Source organism: Passer montanus, unplaced genomic scaffold (genome assembly GCF_014805655.1).
Source record: "Passer montanus isolate IOZ18808 unplaced genomic scaffold, ASM1480565v1 scaffold33, whole genome shotgun sequence".
Lineage (NCBI taxonomy): Eukaryota > Metazoa > Chordata > Aves > Passeriformes > Passeridae > Passer > Passer montanus.
In genome coordinates this window covers 2,084,195-2,109,133 of record NW_024368041.1, presented here as the reverse complement: position 1 = coordinate 2,109,133, position 24,939 = coordinate 2,084,195, and the positions used below count along the sequence as shown (strand labels likewise).

Below are 24,939 nucleotides of genomic sequence, written 5' to 3'. Positions count from 1 at the left end.
TAACTTTGCCTTGCAATTTGTTCTTTTGTGATTCCCAATACAACTAGTGAAGACTGTTTGACAAAATTCCTTGGTCATTTGTCACTTTAAAACTTGTTTGGGGTACTAGTGTGGTAATGTTGCTGATTATATTTAGGCAGGAAAACATGTCTTAAGCCCTTCAGATACACTAAGGATGAAAGGCTCTCCTAATGGTATCCTTTTTTTTTTCTTTAAGGGAACTGATGTGTCTCTTGTTTATGGGTTTATGGGCATTTTTATTGCAGCAGGGAATTTCTCCACCCCAATTTTACTGGGCAACAGTAAATGCTCGGCAGCTGGGATTCTTGCAGCAATATGAAGAAAGTCTTTCTTAACATTTCTATCTTTATAACAGCAGTTACAAAAAGGCAACTTTGAATTTCTTAAATAATACATTAATTAGTTTGTGGATTTTTGTGTTGCTGTGGTTTTTTTTTTTAACATTGGTGACTACTCCAGTAGTAGTTACTTTTTTCTCTAATAGTTTGCAGTAAGCTGGAAAGCTGCTGTGCCAGGGCTTGTTGCCTCTGTACTGTGGTGTGGGTATAGATTAGGAGGAATAAAGTTACTTGAGCAACTGGATCAATTAAGTTCATATATGATGTCTGCATAATAGATAAACACATTGTTTTACAAAATAATGGTATTTTTCACAATACGTTAGAACGTTTATAAAACAAAGAGTAGGTCAAATTTAGTGCAGCAGTGTGTCACGGTGTGGGAATTAAGATTCTTCTTCCCATCCATTGTAAACCTGCAGAGAGAGCAACAGGACTTTTTGCTGGGTAGAAGTCTGGCTGCTGTGACCTCCTAGAAGGAACGTGGGCTGTATATAGCTTGCAAAAATTGTAGTGTGTGAATCTCAGTACAGCTTTACTTTAGGATTTGCAGCATTTAAGATGGAAAGTCTTCTTAGGGTATAGAATATTCCTTCTTACCTTATTTTATTAAGGTGTTCCTAAATGCCTTCCACTATTCAGATGAGAAAAGGGGTTTTCTGATGAATGTAAAATAACTTTTGGATAAATGGTGACCAAAGAGCAACATCTGAGTTCCTTCTGGAATTCATTCCAGCTGAACCAGTTGTGTACACTGTTTTAATTGTAAAGAACACATTGAACCTAGACTGCAAAAATACAGTGATAGAAAAGGTTAGCTGGTTTTTTGATTACAGTGAGCACAAGGCAACGTGTACTGTCAACTCTCAGTGCATTAGTTTACACTTAGAGCAGAGTAGTGTGATTCCTTCTGCAAAAACTAGGATCAATGTCTGAGTTACATAATCATTTAGTCGTCCCTTCATTGGAAATATGGAATCTATGTTATTGAAAACATGGAGTAAAAGTAAATATAAAAGCTGATTTTTCCTTTCAGTATAGCTATTTCAGTATTTGATAATTAGAGAAAATTTTCAGTTTAAAGTGATTAATTTTTTCCCCTGGTAGTATTGTAGCTGAATATTGGAAATTATATACTACAAAGAATATTTTTTAATTTGTTTTTATTTTCCCTATCCCCACTTTCTCTCCAGCTAACCCACTGGTTTAGTGATTAGCACCAGAGCCTTTCACACAGTATTTTGAGCTCAGTTCCCTGGCTGCAGTTCACTCAACCTTGACGTAAATCTCCAATAAGTACTTTGTGAGAGGTTAGCCTTTTGTGCAGGGTGTGTGAGAAATCCTGCCTGACCAGGTTTGTTACAGAAACCAGTGTCAAATTGCCTTGCCTCGAGAGTTTGAATATGAAAGAGGGGGATGGGGGTGGGGGGACTCATGCAAAAAAACACCCTCACTTTCCACTTTCAAGAGTGTAATTGTTTGGAAAAAAACCCCAGTGTTTGGACTCATGATGTTTTAGTGCTGCTCTGCCTATGCCTGGCACTGTCAAGTAAGCCTGTGATGATTTACAGTCTGCAGGTAGAGCAGAGAGTATGTCATTCATAGAATCTGCCTTCTGTGTCTTTCTTGTTGAGGCTGGTTGCTTTCAGTTTAATCTATTTGATCATGTTATTTGCCTTAGGTAATCAACAACCTTTCATGTAAATCCTAGCCAATCTTATAAAACTAATGGAGAAAAAAACCCACACCAAAACACTTGCATGTAGTCATGTTTTTGGCTGTTGATGTCAGCGGTGTCATAGGAAGGCAAATAAGATAGCAACCCTCCCTTTTTGTAAGGAACATATCTTCCCTTCTTTACAGTTTTTTCTTTTTGTTGTTGCAGCTTTTTTTTTCTTTTGTTTTGCTTTGTTTTCTTGTTTTGGGGTATTTTGAAGAAAGTTACATCCTATGGAAATGGAAACAATACATCATCTTGCCACCTCAGGGCTTGGTATATGAAAAACCCATTTGCCATCTCTTTGCCATTTTTCCTTACTGTGATATAGTGGGTTGCTTCCAAATGGATTTAAAACTCAACATCTGTACTCATCTGTTTTTGTTAACAACCTTCACATTAATTGCAGTCATGCATTAGTAAAGGTCTTTTGGATTAACTCTTCCATTAACAGGAAGTAGATTCACAGAGTTTTCCATAAACACTTTGTGTTTGAGGCTGGGGGCTGCTAGAATACATTTTGACGAGTCCCCCATGTTGTCAGAATATGACAGTAAATGCCAGCAATATTGCTCAAAGGGGGTGGGGACTTTGTCTTCACAAAACCAAGAAGCAATGCAGCACCTGCAGCGAGGGACGAAAAGCCACCTTTCCAGCTAAGCAAGCAGGGCAGATGAATTTCCTCAGAAAGGAAATGTTGTACAGAGGCTTGCTGTGACTTATTGAATGGGTCCACTGACTTCAGAGTCTGGTTTGAAGGTTTTGGATGGGGGAGAAGGGGACCGGAAGGAGGAAAACTGCTGTAAGGAAGAGGGAGAGTCTGCTGCTTTTGCCAAGTGTCATGTTCAGTTGGAATAAAACAATAATAAACACAGACTTGGAAGGCCATTATTTCCTTAGTGCTAATTATCTGCAAGAACCTTGACATGGAGGTACAATCTGAAGTTAAGCCAGTGAGTAAATACAAAAATCAGAGGAGACTGTCAGTCATCTTCATTCCTGAAGAACCTAATGTGAGTTGGTGTTGATCCATGAAGATTGGCTTTATGCATGTTTTCATCTTTCCTTTCTGTGCTTTGACTACACATTTGAAAATAAAGTGCTTATCTTGGTGAATTCCAGTAAAAACTTAGCTACAATGCTTTCAAGACCACTTTGCATTTTGTTAAACAACTTCTAAGCGTGAAATAATCTTGAAATCTAGTGTGTTGCTCCAGGCTTTTGAGATATAAATTTTCATAATGGTTATCAGTATCATCATCATCAAAAAATATATCCTTGCAGTGAGGGAGAATTTAAGCATTATGATTTGGCAGTCAGAAGCAGAAGATGACAAAGTTAACATTTTCCTGTGCCCCTTCAGACTGCCTGTTTATGACTTGGTTGTCCTTTGCTGTCTGGCAATTTTAAAATGGGAAGTAGAATTGGATATGAAATGCGGTTGCAAGGTTGTGTTGTCAGACTCCTCCCATGAGGTACACAGTTGTCTTGATGATGTTTGCTCTGAATTCTTCCTGAATCTAAGCTAGCTGCAGTGGAATTTCTTGCTTGCATAATTGATTAGCTCAGACCCCAACTCAGCTTACCCATAAGGTGTAAATGGCCCCACTGAACTGTATCCCACCACCAGGATCTTGTTGCAGCCTCAATGCCCTGGCTGCTTGAGGGCTGGGAAGCAAGATAACGTATGTTTTTTAAAACCTCTTCCTTTTGATGTGACCACTTTGCATTTTGTCTTTAAACTGTTGGCTAATTGCCATTGTATTATCTGACTCTGTTATATTTGCCCTTTATACAGCTCTTTCACTACTGCCTTTATTAGTTTTACTTCCCTTCTGAAGACCCCTGTTTGTTTTTCTTGTTGTGTTTCTGGGTAGGGAGAGGCTTTCATTGTTTTCTGCCCCCCCCATTTTTCTTTCTCCCCCTCCCCGCAATTTCTCCTTTTTCATTTCCCTATCTTTTATAAGTGCCTGATTAATTTTTAATAATACAAAACCACATTAATGCTTACCACTGTTATCCTCATTAACCCCTACAAAGTTAGGGAATATATAGTTCTTGAAAGAATAGCATAAATTTAAATGAAAACTAACATGGTTCTGAGGAAAAATAAGTAGACCTTGCCTTCTTGTTTGTGAGAGGTCAGGTAATTGAAAGCTTTTTGCTGACCACAGCAGCAAAACTGCAGATGAAAATTGTCTTATTTACTCACTGATAAGCTAATTAATGCAGTGTTTGACATCCAACTTGACTACCTCTGCAAAGCTGAGAGTATTTGTTTCTGAATGCATGCTGCTGCCGGGGTGGACTTTGGAAACTTGCTTGGAATGAGCTGTAATCCCTGGTGGAATTGTGACTATTAGTGGTGTTATCCCAGTGGTTTAGAATAAAGCCAGAAAAAGGCTTCTTCAGTGGGTAAATGGGACTCTGTTCTTTCCTGTCCTTCAGCAGATCACAGTTGCCATAGATATCAGTTAATTTGTCTAATAAAGATCTCAAATTGAAGCAAAACTGTTTCAAAAGTCCAGAAATATTATTACTATAAAACACTTTCAAAAAATAGGAATTGAAAGTTCATTAAATGTATGTGATAAGGCATCCTAATATATATAAGGTTCTGCTTTATCAAAAAAGGAGAGGAATGAGGAAAGAAAACACTAATGTGCAATTCACCAAAACTTACTCATCACCCTTGCAATGAATCATTTTCTGCTGCCAGCTTGAGATTTCATAGCTGTTAACAAGCCAGTCACGTCTGTTGAACTTCAATACATCAACAGTCCAAAGAAGAGCTATTAATTAGCAGTGGTGACTGGTGTGAGAGCTTTGCTATTGACAGCTGTCACCTCAGGACATAGCTGCTGTTTGTTTTCAGCACAGAGCAAAATTAGGATTCACCTGAGGATTGACACAGGAGAAGGAATATGGTTGGAGTGGAAGCTTCAGATTTACCACGCTGACCCATGATCACATTGTTGTGCACTAGATGGGAATTCCTTTGATGTAAAACACAGCTTGTCTGAAGGCTGTGGGACATAGTCTGAAATTAAGGGTGGAGTTAATTCCAGTGCTGCCTAATGTTAGTAGAGAATTTTAAAGCCATTTTCTTTTACAGTGGCATTTATAAAGTCTCAAGCAGGGATTTGTTCCCTTCTGAGCTGGATTATGAAGCAATGCCGCAGACCATGGAATTCATCGTGGCATGATGGCATTTAAAACCTCAGTCAAACCTTGTTCAGTATCTGTAATGTTTTCTATTCTGAGCCTAAAGAACAACTCTGCATTGTGACTAAAGATAAATAGTGCAATATTGTCAACATCCTGTAGATGTTACACTGCAACTGAGAAAATCATTAAGTTGGTCACTTAATGTTGGGTCTGGTGGTGAGCTTTAGGGAATATGTTAGAGACAAGTTTCTTTTATATTCCACTGTGGTTTATGAAGTCTGTGCAGGAAATGCTCTTTTGCCTTCTTATGTCAGCCAAGTTTTTTGGGTAGTTTTTTCCTAAGGAATAAGAGGGGTTATTTTTGTCTTCAAATATTTTTTTCTTGTTCCATACTGCCATACTAGTGAGAAGACAGTTTATTTTCAGTGTTTCATATGCAGGGTGTGACAGGGTCTGAACTGGCCAGAGCTTCCTGGTGGATTGTCCACAACCTCTGTAGTTCCAGTACGTGCCCCAAAATCACCTGGACACTCAGACTCAAAAATGTCACCCACCTAAGCTATTCATTCTTTTCTCTAAAAGCAAAGAGACTACCACACCAAACAGAAGAGAGACAGCTCAGCAGATGCTGTCTGGTATACCCAGTCCCTCTTCATTCACAAATGTGTGCAAGTATTAATACTTGCTAATGATAGTATGAGCTGTCTGTAAGTTCAGTTTAGTGATACTGAATGGGAAGACAAAGAAAGGACAGCATGGAGGTCTCAGAATGGCTGTGCTGTGCATATCCAGAGTATTTAAACTGACAACATTCCTCATTCCCTGGTCTTCTCTGTCTCTCCAAAGCTTAGGCTTCAGTATGTTTTTAGAGTACCCAATATTAACTGAACCTGAGCAAACATTGCATTTGCATTGCATTTACTGAGATTAAAAAAAAACTAACAAAAAACAAACAATGCAATTCTAAGAGCAAATCAGTAAGGCTCTGTTATTTATTTTTATCACAGTTTACAGAAATCAACGGACTTGAAGTAGTTATTTTAAATTAATTTTAAATCTGGCTGAAGCAAACCATAACTTCAATGCTCAAATGTCTTAAATCAGTTCTTTTGACAGTTTGAAATAGCTAGATTTCATAACTAGGAGTTGCTATAAAATGGAGCTCAGACCAAAGAGACTGACAAACTGAAAGCCAGGATGTGCTTTTCAAGGCAAGTGTCCATACCAATGAGAATTGAACTGTGATACTGTCTCTGCAAAACCAATCTGATAAATCCCTTTTTTATCACTGTATAAGCATTCCAGAAAACCCCTTTTTTTGGGGCTGGGGGGTGGGGGAGGTGTGTGTTATTAATTCTACAAAGAAAGACCCATGCAGTTCCTTCAAGAAGGCGAGAAATCAGACATGTATCTGAGAACTTCAGCAGCAGCTTGAGGGTAGAGAAAGGAAGGGAGACAATATGCCCATTTTCATAAAGTAACACCAAGTAACTACTGTACATACTGATTTAAAAGTCTGTTCTCAAAAAGATTACAAAATTATTAGAAGTTGCTTACTAGTCTAAACAGATATGGGTGTTTATCTCACTGACCCTAGAATGAATACATTTTGATGCTTAGTGTTAATGTTACTTGGATGAAGACAATGGTGGGAAGCTGGAATTTAGTGCCAGCACCTAATGCATTTAGCATTCAATAGTTGCTTAAAATGTTGCTCATATAATCTGTGTACATGTAAATATGTATCTACTCAGAAACTTTTACAGTTGCTTTCAATATGTTCCATTTTATAACCATATTGTATCCTTAAATATTTGGTGCCGAGGTCTCACTGAAATGTCACAGTGCCAAGGGTCCACCTGAGTCTTGACACTTCTGCTTGAGTTTGATAGATCTCCCAGCATGTAACACATCCTTAATGTTATGCTGTATTTTGTGGTTTACTGTCTGTGGATAGTAAATGAAAATGGTCACACTTTTCGGGAGGACTTTGGGTGTCAGCAGCAGGGAAAGCACCCGTCAAAATTGTTACAATTGCATAGTTTGCAACTGTATTACACTGCTGCTCCTCGTTTTCTTCAGTTCCATTCACTGCATTAAAAATGAGAGATTGAGGTTGATAAGAACATTACTTTCTGAAACACTTTATTTTTTATCATTGTGTCAAACTTTATTATCACAAGTAAAAGACGATGGGATTGTAACATTGTTGTAGGACATAAAGGGATGGCTGATAAAGCTGCCTGTAAAAAACAAACAAACAAACAAACAAAAAAACCCAAAAAACCCCCAACCAAACAAACTAGAAAAAAAAAACACTGAAAAACCCCCAAAACAGAACAAACAAACAAACAAACAAACAAACAAACAAAAAAACCAAAAAAACCCCAACCAAACAAACTAGAAAAAAAAACCCACTGAAAAACCCCCAAAACAACAACAAGAAAACAAAAAAATAACCCAAAAGAAACAAAAGAAAAAAACAAAAAAATGACCAAAACAAAAAAAAGAAACCAATAATTTTTATGATCATAATTCACTTTTTAAGGGAAACTTCCAGCCTTATTTTCTAATGAACAGAACACTTTTCTTATCAGCAGTGTGTGAGGCTCTCACTAAGTTGGGCTATGTGTATGTCTATCCATCTGGTTTGTCAGAATGTATTCACTGTTTCTAAAGCTGAGTAGGGTGATGAAAATAGATAGCACCATACAGGCATAATGACATGTACAGTGCATGCTCATTGCAGTGCCTTGCCACTAATGTATATAAATACCTACTGCAATTGAGCATGACATTTGTAGAGGGATCAACTCCAAAAACATATTGTGTGTACACACTCCAATTTCTCTTTACACATCCCTCAAGGTGAAGATGGATGTTGTGGTCTGTCAGGCTATCGTTGCACTGAGCACTTTCCTCATTATATACGCTCTGTCTCCTTTTCCTTTGAATGAATGTTATTTTTTAAATTTCTGTTAAGAGATAAAAGACATTTAAAGGGGATCATTTTGTATCTCTTGGGGACAAATGCTCTCCTGCATCTCTGCATAGGAACAAGTCTCCTCCTGAAGGCCTACATGCACCATAGGAATGAAACGCATTTATTTATTTACTTATTTTCCGTAAATATGGAAATATTTAGCAATATGGATTTACTGACAGATTTTTGAAATACTATAAAAACCTTTGTAATTCTTCCTTTCAGCTAGTCACTGAAATTTCTGACAAAACATTACATGGTTTTTACCATTTCAACCACCAAAATGGCCTTTACTCAATTCCTTTGATAACTCTCTATCCAGTACTAATACCTACTACAGAAACTGACCAATCTTATTTTATTTGTATTATTAGTTCATATGTATTTACAAAAAGAAGTATGTGCTAAAGGAAGGTGATACTTTCTCTGTGTGTTTTTCATAGGTAGGCTGCTTAACTTCATACATGCTTCTCACTTTTTTACATCATGTCAAGTTTTCTCTTTGTATCATTTGATCATATTAGCTATAAAAAGAATGGAAGTCTAAGCAGATTTAAATAGTTCCTACAAGACCTGTTGCAGTGTAAAGGTGATGGTCTTCCAATATGAAACTGTTAAGAGGAAAAAATAGCTGGAAAATAATAATAAGAAACAATATTTTTAATGAGGCACTCTACAGTCTTTTTATTCTTGTTGTCTGTTTTAGGAATGTAAAAAAATAGAGTACTTCTGGCTATTGTGAGAAGATAAATTTACCATGACTGCTCTTGATTTCCATATGTACTTAACTTTGTTTTCTTACTACTCTTTGATATAGAATAGTTTCTTCCTGTCTTTCATTAAACTGATGATGCCTTGTACCTCGATGCTCATATGTAAAAGAACTGTAGCAAGAAAAGAAGTCATGCCAAACACATCTGATAGTATTTCCATGTTCATATGAAAGCTCTGAAAATCCATGATGGTTTATTGGATAGTTATGTGGGAGTGGAATCTTCTACTTTCACACAGAAGAGCTTATTGTTAATGAAGTAGGTATTAAAGAGACTGACTTGTACATCTGCATTGCATCACTTCAGACATGGATAACTGTGTAACCAAAACCTACCGGACTTAGTTGAAAAATTATTTACCTTCTAAATGTTGTATGCTGCCAATTCTGTTATGTAGAAAAAGATCAGGGAAAAATATTGGAAAATTATAAAAAAAGTAGATACAGAAAACTGCTTTTATGTGGAGTAAGACTTTAAATCTACTACTCTTGTATTCCTGAAGCGTTGTTCATTCTCTTAATTATTTGCTCCAAATGAACAAATGTCATGTGAAATATTGTATGGGTTAATCAGTAATAACATGCAAACATCTCTTACCTATCTGGGCACAGAGCTTGAGTGTACATTGCAGAACAGTTGTCAGGCTACTTTGGAAGCTTCCTTTTCTCAATTTTTTTTTTTTAAATTAAAGATCAGGATATCTCTCTGTCTGTAAATACAGTGAAAGCTCTTATCATAAGGGTTGAGAAAAATTATTCTTTTCACTTCCTTCCCTGCCTCGCTCATTTTTTTCACTGATTTAGATTCACTTACTGTTTTCAGTAGTATTTGTGGGGGATCAAGCTAGGTAGTGCTGGATAATTGAGTTTATATTCTGCTACATCTGATCTTGAGTTTGGACATGTAACATAATGGCAAATGTGGTAATCAGCAGAAAACTACAGGAGGGTAACCTGTGGCAATTTATCTAGGTTGATTTGCTTTTCTTCTAGAAATTTCTAAAAGTAGATGTTGGATTTGTCACAATTTTAGTTATGTAGAGAGAGTGATTATGTCTGTATAAACTGAAAGCTGTATGTGTTGAGAGTTGCTATCTTCCATAAATTCCTCTCTGAAGGACCTAACACTTCTCCTTCCCAATCCTAATTGTCTTCATATTCATCATCCCCATTTCTAGCAGACTGCCAGTGAACGTGAGTGCCACAAAAACCATGCTGTGGCTTGGGTAGAGAAGCAGAGTTTCAGAGAGGTCAGTTGGTAGGAAATGACACTTGGGATTTCCCTGCAGGCTGAGCTGCACCTGTGGTGAGGTTGCAGCTGTTCTGTGGCATCGGTCTGGACTGCGCCTTGGGGTGCCCAGCTCTTCCCTGAGCCAGCTTCCCTTTTGCTCGTCTCTGTAACTGGGATGTGATTGACTTTCACATGCTGACACAAAGCATTGTTACGTATCATCAACTCTACCTTTGCTATGGAGCTCAGTATTGGCTGATGAACCAGAAGAACTTGTAGTTCCAGTACGAGTGGTTTGATGCTGCTGGTATGCTTTTCTTGTGGTTTTATGTTCCCCCCTGCCCTCCCCCCACGTTGGGGAGTGGAGATTGTTTGTTTCTTTAAGTGGCATATTATGGTAATAGAATCAAGAGATAAGATTTAATCAAGGTACATAATATAAATACATAATAAAGCAGCAGAACATGTAAATAAGATCCTATTGGTACCCTGGCTTCTTGAATTGTCCTTCATGGTGTGTTTTCATATGATGTAAGTGCAATGCTCTTATTCTTGGTAGAACTTCTGAAGGCAAGATTTTAAATTCTTGTTTTTTCAGGGTAGAGAATATGTTTCATGTTCAATAACAAAAGTGAAATAAGATTGCTATCTGCTGAAAGACGAATGAGATTACATTCACCCATTTTCTTTATGTGTTATCTTATCAGTGTATGATTTTGCTTATATGCACTGAAATGAGATATATCAATTATAACTCTAATTTATCACTGCTAGCAGTCATACTGCAAATTTCAGAGCCCTCATAGAGACTGTTTCTTCTACAGTCAGCTACCAACTCGGACTGTTGGGCTGAAAAATGAGGGGTGAAAGGGAGAACAACAAAGTCAATCCAACCAAAGACTTAGTAGCAAGAGCTCTAGATTGGGTCCTGTTCCTCCTATATTCTGTGTAAAGCTCTTGTCTTGAACAAGCCTGTTCCCTGTCCTTTATGACAGAAAGGGATGTGGAAACAATTACTCAACATGAGTCATAAAAGAGATAAACCCTGAAAGATAGACAAAAAACTGTTTATCCTGTGCTGAGCCACATTAGCCCAAGGCTGTGAAGTCTTGTTTCCATGTCATGCCCTGGTTCTGAACTGTTTGTCTGTAGCCCTTTTGCAGACAGCTGCTGAAAGTAAAAGGTCACCGTGCAGCAGCTTTGAAGAACCTGCTTGAGCCATATAAAAGTCACCAAAAGAAATGGGAATCCAGTCAGTCTGATTTGTTGGGAGAATTAACCTTCATGGTGTAGCATCATTGGTAGGAAGAGTGTGACAAGCTGATGCCATGACATATTTGCCTCTAATTTAGTGGATTAAGTGGCTATATTAAGAAAGATTGTTTCTCCTCCACTGCTATAAATTTAGTGATCTTAGACCAGATTTTTTTAAACCGTTAGTTAGCTTTGTTCTCACTGTGGAGAATTAAGAAAAATTGCTAAACCTTAAGGACATGTCAGCCTGTCCTGAAAATTGGAAAGATGTCTTGTTTTTTTTGTCCAAGGTTGAAAACATACCAGAAGAGTGATTCTTTTTACTGTTTTCTCTGTGGCATCCTACCTTTAATTGGAAAGTATGACTAAGTCATTGTGGATTAAGCTTCCCACTCTTGACAGTTATTTGGAGAAATTTTCTTTGTGATGGTTAAGAAAATGTACTGAGAGTCTCCTTTGCAGTGTGTCAGTACCTAAGCAACCTATTTGCTGTGTGCTTTCTGCTCTGCTCTTGTGTATTCTGCAATAACCAGGCTGGTAAAAGAACTTTTTTTATTATCTGGGGTGTTTTTCCCCCAGAAATAATAATTAAAAAAAAAACAAAAAAAAACCCCCCAAAAAACAAAACCAAAACCCAAAAAACTCATAGAGAAAAGAAGACTAAAGTAAAAAGTTACTGTGCCTAATCTAAGGGATTGGATTAATTTTACCCAAGTTTCCAAAATGTTAGTTAGCTGGGAACATGCCTCATTGCTTGATGTGAGAAGATCTCCTTGCTAAAGGGAAGTACCTAATGTGTTCTGTCATTTGCTAGTGTATCCTCATTTTCAACCACCTAGTACCAAAGCGCATGAGTAATCAAGAGAGAACTTGGTTCTAGGAGATGTCAGAATATTTAGATTTTGAAATGCCTCATCCCACTGGCAGTGAAGGGAGCCTAGGGTTAGATTTCTGAAGCTCGGGAACAGAAGAATAATTTCTGTGATGCTGGGAAGATCTTTTCATCTAAACCCCAGGCAATTAGAGAGCTTTAGGTTAAATAACAGATTTCTGTTCTTCCATATGGTGTTTGTTTGCAGAACTCTCACAGTCTGTTGTTAGACACTGATATAACTGTGCTATGGCTTTGTTGGGCATGTTATGGATCCTGCAGAAGCTTTTATCTCTACTGTTTACCAAGGGCCCTTTGGGCTTGCTAAGAATTACTACTCGCAGTAAAGTTTTTATTTCTAGAGGCTATAATTTTCTGTCCTATTTTTTTTAGTTTTATCTGTGAAGAAATTCTTGGAATGAGATCTGATTATATGTATTTATACTGTGCTGTTGTGTATGTTTGTCATAGTGTATATTCATCATTTGCCCAGAACCATTCTAGTGCCTGGAACTTATGAAGAGCTCCAGGATCTGAGCCTGACATCTGTCTTTTTCTGCTGATACACCTCCACAAAAAAATCATCTATTATAGTGAATAACTTTGTTTAGGAAAATAGCAATACTGATCATCAGCAGAAACTAAATTTTGGATCTGTTAAGAAGGATGTTGCTAAACATAAAAATGAAGCTATACTCAAATGTGATTTGTTGTATAAGAACAGTGGAACAAACATGGAAGAAGATCAAAAGGCTGGAAGAGGTTGAATCTGTAGTTGTGAAATAGTGAGAGATACAAGGTGTGGTCCTGCTTCTACCCAAACCAAGGTTTGTGCATGAAGTTTCCATTTTGCAAGTACTTTGTCCATGTTTTTACTGACTTCTTAGTTGTGGTCCAAAGTGCTTACATAAATATTTACTAAAAAATGAGTGCTTGCCTTATTGTCATATGCATTAAGCTTTAGTATGTGTTTGGTAAATAGCATAGTTAGTCAGTCAAGATGGTTATTGCTGTAATGAGGAAAAGTGAGACTTTTGCATGAATGTTTCAGTAATGCAACATTCAGATTTTATTTTTTGTGAAATGTGTCAATAAAGGAAACAATACAAAATTACACTGATGATTTTTAAGTATTTTCATCCTTTGGAAGTATTCTGTAAAGCAAGACTAAAATTTCAGCCTTTTCCACTTAAATACTCGAACAAAGCTACAAAGTAAAACTCGCTCATATTTTTATCTGTAGATGTTTAGGAGAGGTTCAGAATGACAATATAGTCATTTGACAAGACTATTGTTATATTATTGTATTTGACAATATAGTTTTTTTGCAGGAGAATACCATTTTGCTGCTCAAATGGCAGATTTAATCATATATTTTTGATAATAAACCTGTTCAGGTCATCAGAAATGCAGTACTTGAGGCCAACACTGTTGGACAAGGTTCTAGGTCCTTTCCTACCTGTTGAGGTCAGATTAAATAATAATTTACCTTTTAATAATTGAATATAATTTCTATTTATTTTCTACTAAGTTTGAATTAAATCCAAATTAATTAGTCTTAAAATGTTTTGTAAATATTCTCTGTGTGGAGACTGTCTTTTTTTTCACCTCCAAAATGTCATTTCATTTCTTAATAATGAGCTTGCTAAATAAAAGGCTTCCTACTTTCATTTCTAACACTGATATTTCTGGTAATGAAAAATAGCTGTTTGTACTTGCCAAAAATAGAAATTAACTAATTCTGGTGCTTTATTTTTGCAGTAAGTATGAATGAATAAATACTACCACTTTTGTATTTTATAAAGCTGGAAAACCAAACAGCTTTATAAATACAATCATACATCGACAAACACTTGCCAAAATGTCAGTGTCTCTCCTCATAAAACATAGCTTGACGTAAATCACTTTACAGGTAGTAATTAATTTTATTTAAGAAGTAAAAGCAGAATAGTAATTTTGAAGTATTTAATCTTGTGCTCCATTCCAGGAGGAGGTATCTTGCTAGATTTGGTGACATAAGGGTCAAAAGATAAACGGTAACCAATACCTCTGTTTATTTTTTTGACAATGTTAAATTAGCAACCCCTCAGACCTCTTGCAGAGAAGTACAACCTGAGTAATTGAACATGTCACTGGGGAGTATGCTTGGTTAAGCTGATTCCCATTATGTTGACTTGTCAGGGACCAATAATTAAAGCTGAAGAGGGATGCTCATTAGTGTCTACAGAATGATTCAAAGAGCAGAAGGGAAGAGTCCTTCAGGCACACCTGCTAAAAACTGACACTGCCTGGTGGGATGTAGTCAACCGACCAGCTTGTTTATCTGATGAGTTAGTGGTACAGCTCTAACCAAGAGTAAATAAATTAAGAGGTGAATGTACATGCTTATTGAATCAAGCTACAAAACTGTTTTTGATGTCTACCTTTTAAGATGTTTGCATTATACTCTGTCTCACAGAATTTTATTTTTAGTATTTATTTATTTTAGTATTTAGTATTAAGATGTACAGCAGTATCTAGTCAAGATGTTTGCATTATACTCTGTCTCACAGAATTTTATTTTTAGTATTTATTGGATAAGATGTACAGCAATATCTAGTAAAATGACTTTCTACTCAATCCTTGAGTAATCATTTCAATAATTTTAGCTGGAAGCATCATAATATTAATAATTTCTCTGTTTCTTTGAACTCTCAAGGGCCTGTGTGGATAACTTCTAGGAGTTATAGTGCTTTTTGATGATAAATGCCCTTATTAGCATACATTTTTCACAGTTGCCCTTTAAAAATGACTAGTTTGATGGTGGGGGGGGAGGTGTTTTGGTTTTTTGTTGGTTTGATTTCATTCCCACCACTTATACTACTGACTGTAAAACTTTAATTTCAGTGAAAAACCAGACAGGAAAATGCTCTGAATGAGGCAGCTTGAATAGATAGTGCTTATCAGAGCTGGGAAACAGCATTTGCACGGTAATGCTGTGTTTTACCTAGAATTAATAACCTCAACTTTATATGGAATTGGGAGTTTCTGGGGATTTAAATTGAGATAGTCCTACAGATTCTGCCATATTATGAATAACATGAGAAACTCCAGTTTTCTCTGGCACTCACAGTAATAAAATAAAGCCACACAACTTAGAAACTTAGAAATAAATGTAGACAAAACCAATTTAACTATGACAAACCCTGTGAAACTGGTTATGAAAGTGTAGTGTGTAACGGAAAACTGAGGATGTGGCAAGTTTCTTGATGAATGGTTTGGTTTTGTTCTTTCAGGTTATCTTTAAATGGTTTTTATCACACATTTTAACATATGTTACTTTGATAAATTCAACTGTTCAGCTAGAAACCCATCTGCTGGGTGAGCCCTTCTATTTTCCCTGTATTTTCCTACTGGATTAAGACAATGCTTCCCTGTTCTAGTATTATCCTCTTCAATGTAGCCATCTCTAAAATCTTCATTCTGTGACATTTCAGTAGGGTCAGGTAGCAGAGAATGGACTCCTAGAGAGTTGAGCAATATCCATGTGACAGCCTTCAGTCATTAAAATATTAATGTGGTCCCCCAGATCTCCTTTGCAGTGTCTCACAGCATAGCCTCAGAAAAAAAGTAGTAACAGCCTCCTCTCCTGGAAAGCTGTTACAGATCACAGATATTGGGGGATGACAGAAAACCAGTGAAAAACCCAGATACTTTCATCAAAAACTTCCAGTTTTTATGTGTCCTGGAGACCTATTGGAGTTTGGAGAACTCTGCTTTTGCAGAGTTTATATTTTCTGAGATCACTTTGGCTTAAGGATGTGTGGACAATACAGTTTTCTTACCTTTGGGAACAAGTCTGTTGGAAGGAGCAAAACTTACATTCTGCATTTTTCTATGTTCCTCATCATCTCTCACTCTTTTTAATTGGAGTACTATTAAATAAATTGTTACAAGTCATGTACAGCATGATCTGCATTTATATAACACATTTGTAGCCCAATGCCACTTGTCAGCAACTTAACAGTGAGTTTTTCATCAAAAACAAAGAAGTTGTGATGCCCAATAAAAATGGATATGAGCTATCAAGTAATCAAGTTTCAAAGGTTGTTTAAAAGGAACAGACTCCTAAACATAAATTTCTACACTTATTTCAGACTCAGGTCCCCAGACTAGAGGGAGGCCTTTGACTTTTGGACCACTTACTTTCAGTCTGAGCATTTTGTTGATAATATAATCTGTCTTGTGAAAGAAATCACTACTTCTGAGTTGTTCACTTGGCAGCTGAGTGTAGTGAGCTGAGCCCATTGTCAACGCAAGGAAAAAACAGTCTTGTGTCAACACAAAAAAAGGGCTTTCTTTCCAAAGACTTTGTGGTAGTTTACTTGCAGAACTTTATTCTGCATTAAGCATGTAAGCCAGAGTACTCGTGTGAGAATAAGGACATTCCTTAAGTAGTCTTTTTCAAATTGCCCTACTGAGGCATATGATAATTAAAAGCTTGTAAGCAATCCTTAAGCTCAAATGTTGTAAAACTCTTGTGATTAAATTTGCCATGGGTAGATACAGAGCTAGCAGTGCACTTTTTTAAAGTGCAGGGAATACCTATAAAACCTGGGAAATGTGGCCAGGAGGGATGGAACTGCATCTCCTGCATCTGAGACAGGCACTGAGACACTGGCACTTTTTCCATGATGCAGACATCTAGCATTAACTTTGCCAAATCTTGCTAAAAGCACAAAAATCTGTAATAGAAAATTGAAAAACAATACCATGAATTCTTCTTAAAGCTCTGTGAAGAATAAACATAAAAGGCTTCTCCCCATTCTTATTTTCTCACTCAGATGGTACCATATCTAGTCAGAGGGCTTTGAAAGTCAGAGCAAGGCCATAGTTGTTTAAAACAAAATTTTACATGAAAAAACCTTTGAGGATTCACTTTTTTTTTTTCTTTTCTTATTCTGGAATAAGCCCTAAATGTTTAACTTTATTTATATATTGTGAAAAATAGCTCTTTGGGTAATTTTTGGACTTTCACCTGGACTATGGAAGTCACAAGGTGGGGCAAGAACAAGGATTCAAACAGTCCATCAGCTGTGGCTGAGGACACTTCCAGCTCTTCTGGCTCTCTGCTGTGGAAGCTGCATCCTGACCCAGATGAACATAGCCCTCAAATGCTACATTTTTGTGCGAAGTTTTAATTGGTGTTTTCAGATTATGAACTTTGGAAAATTTCAGTCTTCCTCGGTTTGTGAAGGTCCAGTGGTGGGTAGAGACAGTAAGAAAGTGAACCCAAAGAGGGATTGTAACTCCCCATTCAGGGAACAGAGGAGGTCCAAGCCTCCTGCCTTTTCACCCAGCGAGGTGACCCAGTGTAAGCTGGGACAGTCACTTTTCTGCATTGTCACAGGTGGATTAATCCCCACAGAAACAATAAAATACAAGCTGTCATCTTTATCTGTTTCTGTCTAAGGGCAGTCAGAATTGCAGTGGCTTCCAGCAGATGAAATTCAGTTTGTCAATTTGTTACAGTGCAATGCATCACAAGGCGCTGTATTCTCTCAGAGGAGGTTTCATTCTAATTTAAGACTTTGCAACATAAAAAACTATGTGATCAGCACAGAGGTGTTCAATTCTGGTCTTTGAAAGGAAAAGGATTTTCCTTCTCAAAAAAAATTTTCAGGTTTATATATTACAGGAGTAGGTGGGAAGTACTCAGAGAAGGAAACTTGAGTTGGTCAGAATGATAAATGAGACAGTATTCTTTGGCACATGTGTTTTGAGTAGATAAGATGGGGAGTGTATGACATTGTTCTTACAAAGCAAAAGACATTGGTACATATCTGAAAGAGTTTTAAATAATATAAATGAAGAGAAAGGATTGAAATTTTAAAAATTGAGATGTTATGGTGGAAGAGCTGAAAGCAGCTGAGCAGTATCTCAATAATGGTGGTAAGATACAGAGTCCAGTTTGCTTCCCAGTAAAGGACTGAGTGACAGGGAGAAGAGGGCACTGCCAGCAGTGGTGGACTGGGAGGTGGGGGCTGATGTAACCCCACTGAAGTTGATTGAATTATACTGATTTAAAGTAGCTGATGATAGACTAGGCTACTTACACTGAATGGAAACAAAGGCCTAAAAATGGGAAATAATATAAGAGAGAAATAAAGTATGATATGAGATGCATTTGGACTAGATGAGCATAAGTAAGAGGTAAATTTTTCAGGATGGGATGAGTGAATTTGAGTTGCAGCTGAATGAGTTTTTCATTCATTAGCCTGTTCTATCCTATTACATTCCTAGTGCACAAGGCAATCACAATGGAAGGGATTAAAGTCACTGACCTTAATTTGCCTTAAGTCTGAAGAAAAGTCCTGAACATGTTTTCCTAAGGCAAAGTTTACTTGCCTAAAAAATATCCTTGTTATTGAGGATGGGGATGATGATAATTTATGAATAACCACTTTTAAATATTTAACTTGTCTGTCTTTTCTAGAGAGAAGCAGCATTAGCTTTTGCAGTTGCTTTGTTTATCAGCAGTGTCTCACAGTCTTTACCCCCGAGATTGTGACAAGCCTGTGTAGAGATAGTATCCTTGTTCTTTTCTCTATTGCTCAGTGCATTTAAAGATAATAGGCCTTGCCCAGCATGACCAATGAGAAAGGGAAATGGCATTTATCTTGCTGGCATCCTCTGATAGCTTAGGACCATGCTCTGCTTGATCCGTGGGCTCAACTCCATGAACAGTCTATAGGGAGTAAAATATTCAGTAACACCTTTGAAACACAAAGCTCTATTGTCATTTGTGCTCTGTGGCCTCAGCTTTTCTCTACAAACTGTTTCCACTTGTCTTAACAGTGTAAAAATAATCCAGCTTTCTCTGCAGCCCTTTTAGAGGACAAAATTACTGTAATGGAAATAAATGGAAATGCAATTAGCCATCTCTACAATATGTCTTCATATGTTTGATCACAAATAGCTTGGAATCCAAATCCAGATGGCTCTGCTCCATTGCATCATGTTTTGTTAGCAAGAGAATTATGAACATTTCTAATAAATAAATTTTAAAAATAAATAAAAATGAAGGGACAAGCGGGAAAGAACACATAATTATTCAGTGAAGCAAGCGTCTTACAGATTGGAACAGACATTTAGAAAATTATCTGCTTTCCTTAACAAAAAGGAACCTAAGAGTTGAATTGATTAATGGCACTAAATATCTTCACAGGGAAAAATTACTGAGTACTAATAGCCACCACTCTCTGCTGCTTCTTCTGAAAGTAAAGCAAAAAGCTAGTAGTGTTGAAAGTCAAGATGAAATGCATTCAAATGAGAAGTATGGGATGCGTTTCTGTAGTGATGACTGGTTGCAATTGAACCAAGTACTGTTAGAGTGGGAAGGTGGGTGTCCGTTTTTTGATACATGAGATGAAGACTGAATGCCTTTCTGCAAGACTTCTGACAAATACAAGGTATTGGACTCACTACAGAGATCATTATGTGAAATGTAATCCCTCACTTTATACAGAGATCTGACCAAAATGATCTGATATTTTCAGGGGTTTAGCTTCATGGAGTTAAGCCTACTTTGTTCTTTGCACTGGTAGCGTGGATGTCAGAATCAGAACAAATTAGATTTACACTCACCTGCAACGGAGCTGAATCTGGCCCCTAGAGTTCAGATTACTATGAATACAGTACACATTATACTTGTAGGAAGTAAACCTCAGAAGTCTATATGTGTATAAACAAAAGACTCTAATTGAAACCATAATCGAAGTCCAAGATTATAAACAAAAGATACATTGTCTTGGGTTTGCATAAAATTATTTATAAGGTAAGAGCAATAATTAATTCATTCTATTATGTCACTGACAAAGAAGGACCTGTTATTTTGTATTTTTAAACAGTGATTTTGGATTAGAAATAGGCAAACTACATCTTAATGGAAAATAAATCTGACATTGAGTACCGTTAACCCTTTTTTAGATATCTTAAAAAAAACAATAAAAATTCTGGTAATGATGAGCATGCTGTAGGTGCTGTAAAGCCCTAAAAGAAAGCTGTGTCCTGCCCATTTAGTATCTGATTTACTTCAGTTTTATTGCCCATTGCTGGCATAATATCAAACATTTCCTTAGTAGGCCCCAGCACTTATATGAAGCTGTGCCAAGGTTATTCTGTATGTAATCCAGAAAGCCTTTTTCTGCTGCGGGGAAATCACTGAGTTAAGGGAATGATTATTCCATTGTGTTCTGTTGTTGTTAGTTTTTCTTCAACAGACTTGAATTACCCTATCTTAGCTTTATTAGTATTGTTGTCTGTTGTACTTCATAATCAGAGCAGCACAGCAAACAGTTCATTCAGCCCACGGGAAAATTTCAACCCCAGCATGTAAATAGATACAGTTGATAAGAAAGGAAACAGAAGAGAAGTGTACTGAGGAAGGATGAGGGAAATGGTGGAAAAAGAATAAGGCAAATAGGTGAAAACTGTGTAGTCAGAAAGGACAGTAAAATACTAAGAGGCATTAGCAGGAAGGAACTGAATAGTTATGACACATTCAGACTACATCCTGGAGGGCCCAACTGGGATCTGCCAAGAGAGGAAGAAAGAAGAATGGAGCAGCAAAGTGAGTGACCAAATACATTAAATATAAAAACTCATATTTAAACAAAAGATAACTTGAAAGTAAGTTAATACAGGTCACATTTGTACTGCACATTGCAATAGATTTATTGGGAGACTTGTTTGGAACATATACCAACATAACTTTTTTTCTCCTTATCTGTGGATTTTCAGGTTTTTTACATTTGTCTGGTTTTTGCACTGAGCAATCAAATTAATCTTTCAGTCAATAACTACACCTTTCACTAGGCTTGGCTACCTTTCAATATGTCATCATTTGAGAAACACAGCTCATGAAACCATATTCCTCAAGTTGCCCAAGTGGGAACTGTAAATGGCACAGTTAGTCCTCTTCTGTGAATGAACCGCATAACCTCTTCCTCTGTGAGGTCCTATCAACTTGTATAAAACCAAACTTCTGGTAAGTTGCTGGAGGAACTGAGTTTACATCTGAAAAATGTACTGGTTTGTATTTTCATACTGATGTATTAGTTATGATAGAAAACAATGTAAAAGAAAAACTCACCACTGTTTTACTGACTGCAGTGGTGTTGGATGGCAAATTGGCTCTACTGAACTGAAGCTGAGGAAGTTTCCTCATGTGCAAAGCATCAAAAATTCCAGCTGTAGACTGTGTTGGTGAAATGGGCTGCACATCTACGTCTAATTTGTTTAGAAGACTTACATTAGTAAAAAAGAGCTAAAAATTTAAAAATTGTCATTTAGACATGGTGTTTCTAAAACCTGATAGAGAAGGGCAGAAAAAAAAAGCATCATGTGTTTTCCCTGCAGTGATTAGCAAATTTAATAAAATTAGAGGTCTTGAATAATCAGAACTGTGCCTAGTTACAGAAGCAGCACAATCATGCCTTGATTCTGACTTGGCTCTGTTAAAGGGGTGATTTTCAGATCAGGTAGCAAAGCTGCTGTCATTTACAAGCCTGAGTGCCACTTTCTCCTTGACCATCTCACTGCCTCAAGGATACTTTTGAGTAAAAACACTGCAGAAAACAGCATTTGGACCAGTAAACAAGCTGACCTTCATGTTTCACTGGATAGTGATAAACTCTGTAGCCGTGAAATAATAACTGTGCACTTCATCTGCTACATTAGTGTGCTTGAAAAACTGTACATTTCCAGGTGGTATGCACTGGAGGTATTACAAGCCTAATTTTAGGATTAAGAACTCCACCCTCTTTCAGTCTCCACTTGAATGTCACCTCAGGGAGTTGCAGTTCTCATATTCTTGTACTCACTATGCTTTTAACATTTTCAATTAAAATGAAGACAATTTTCTTCTGCACTGGAGAGCATAAAGGCATTACAATAAGGAATTGGCAAAGGGCATGAGTTTTGCCTTAGTTTTCAGAAGTACCCCAAAGTTGAGATGCTTAGCTAAGCTCCCCAAAGCTCCCTTGAACCTGCAGGATGTGCCAGACATAACTGCAAGAACAAGCTTTCTTACAAGGAAAGGTATCAGAGCAGCTCCTGACCACAAGTTAGAACTAGAAATTAGAAAGACACAGATAATAGACCAACCCTTGAAAATAACTGTTTCTTTTTGAGCCTCCACTGAGAATCCATTTTAGGTTTAGTTCCAGTTTTGGTTGAAATGTAAGTAGACTTTTGTTTATCCAAAAGACTTTGACTATCATAGGCTATAACTGAATTAAATTGCAGGTCAAATTACATGGTGCCATTTACTCTGCATGTGTTTTTGATGGATTTTACTTAGTAAAGCACACTATGTCCTTTTTGCTAGCTTTAACTAATCCTCACAACATTGCTGTGAGGCTGATAAGTAATATCCTCATTTTGCAATCAGAGATAGAAAGGTTATGGGACCTGCCAATGTATACAGAATATAATCAGTATCAGGACTGGCAGTAAGACTTCAGAGTTCCTAGTTACTAATCCTATCTTGGAAAATATATAGGATATTCTACATTTTGATTCAATAAAACTTTCCCCTGTGTGTAAATCTCCTCTGTTTCTATTCAGGGATTGCATAAGACACACTTGGAGGTTTTTCCTACTATAAACTGTACATAAGTGTAAATCAGTGATCAACTGAAGACTTAAAAAAACCAGAAACTTACTTCCAGAGAAGTATCAAAGTCGTGGGAAATTTGATTTGGAGCAAAACAAATGTGTGTGAGTTTAAATAGGCTAATGAATTACATGTTGTTCATCTTACTGCCAGTTGATTCTTTTGGTTTTTAATGCCTTGCTATGCCCCTTTGTAAGTAGTCTTGCCTAAAGACACTGAAAAATTTAACATTTTTCTCTAAAAAGCATGCATGACTTAAGGTATCACACATAAATAAGTGAAATGAGCCATGTTGCCAGGTAAGTAGTGACCTTTTGCAGTGAACCCTCTGAGAAAGTACTATACTTCTACGTGAAGTAGGAGTACATGAAGTTGGTCTAAAAAAGATACAATCTGCTTCTGCTTTTCTGAGCAGATGCTGTAAGTGAACCTAATGATTATTTAACATGTGGTGGAACTACCCACTTCCTCTCTTAGTGTCTTCCATGACACTTAAGCCACTGACTTCTCATGGTTAAAACTAGGTGGGTGTTCAAGTACTGAAAGGATTTTTCAGCTCTGTGGCATTTTGCTTTGTTTTTCAGAAACTCAGAGTAACTTTTGTTTTATGAAACAATTATTTAAATACTATTTTTTATCACTGGCTTTTGTGGCAAGTCTAACTTAGGCCTTGACCATTCAACTACCATCTTAATGGCTTTCCTTTTAATAGAACATAGAAACAGCATGGGCTTTATTTTCTGCATCATCAAAGCACTGCACCTTCTGACAGAAACAGTGTCTAGTCTGCAGCAGGCCAAATGCATCCCCCTGATAGTCCATCTGCTGAATTTCACAGCCAGGAGGAATTTCATCACCTATAGGTAAACAGTGTTTTACAAAAAGAAACATTTTCTTTTTTTTTTTTTCTTTTCCTAATGCTTGCCTGATCAATAGGCCTTTGAAGCAAATTTAAAAAATAGGTATTGCCTAAACAGACCTTATGTAAAGCTCTAAACAAATATGCTCCATTTGCACATTTTGCACAACCTGTTGACGTTTTTTATGTGGTAAAAAAAAAAAATAAAAATTTATAAGAATTGCTCTTTAACCAGCTAGTGTGAAGTTAAAATATTGTAAGTTAGGGAAAATTAGAGAATACTGTTAGGTTTACAGAAACAAGTCCAATTCCAGTTGGGGGTCAGGAGTTGCATTTTATTTATAATTTATGCCTCTTTTAAAAATCAGAAATACTTATAGGGATTAGTTAACAGTAACAAATACAAAGTGCATTTAAAATTAACCTGACAGGGCATTTTTTTGTCATACTGACTGATGTGTACAGTCCATTCTTTTAAAAATTCAAGGAAGCTTATTTGAATTGTAAATTGGCAACACATTCATACTGAAGTCTTATTGTGTGATAGTGTGACAAATTACAAATGGAATATTGGCCAGGCTTCTATTTCTTGCATTTTTTCCCTAGTTTCTGCTGCTATTATCATTAATCTGTTTTACAGAAGCTCTATAGCGGATGGTTCTGGACATGGAAAGTACATTAAGTTTCATTGTTGGCTGTAGCAGGACTCTGTGTGGCTTCGGTGACCTGTGACTTCTCCTATTGGTTGTAATTCAGTACAGTTGCTACTAGGTTTGCATCCTGCTGTGTGTGGACTTAAGAGATTCTGGCATACTTTATGCCTGACAGCTCATGTCATAAGTATTGGATTACAGAGCTTTTGCTAAATTGTGTTAAGAATATCTTTAGAAATGGTGCTGGAATGTGATCCTTAAAAAAAACCTAAATGTATACAAGCAAATCTTTATTGGAAGTGAAATGAGTTCTCCCGTTTTAAGTCTTAAGCGAACGTGTAAGAATGTTTGAGATGATTAAATGTGATGATGTCATATACTACAAGGCATTGTTTAATTCCATTGCAATTGAAGA

General features: G+C 36.8%; 1 protein-coding gene across 2 annotated transcripts in view; it reads left to right on the top strand.

Moving 5' to 3' along the window:
- TRPS1 (transcriptional repressor GATA binding 1) overlaps positions 1-24,939 on the top strand; it is a 212,614-nt gene that overhangs the window by 84,319 nt on the left and 103,356 nt on the right. The window lies entirely within an intron of this gene.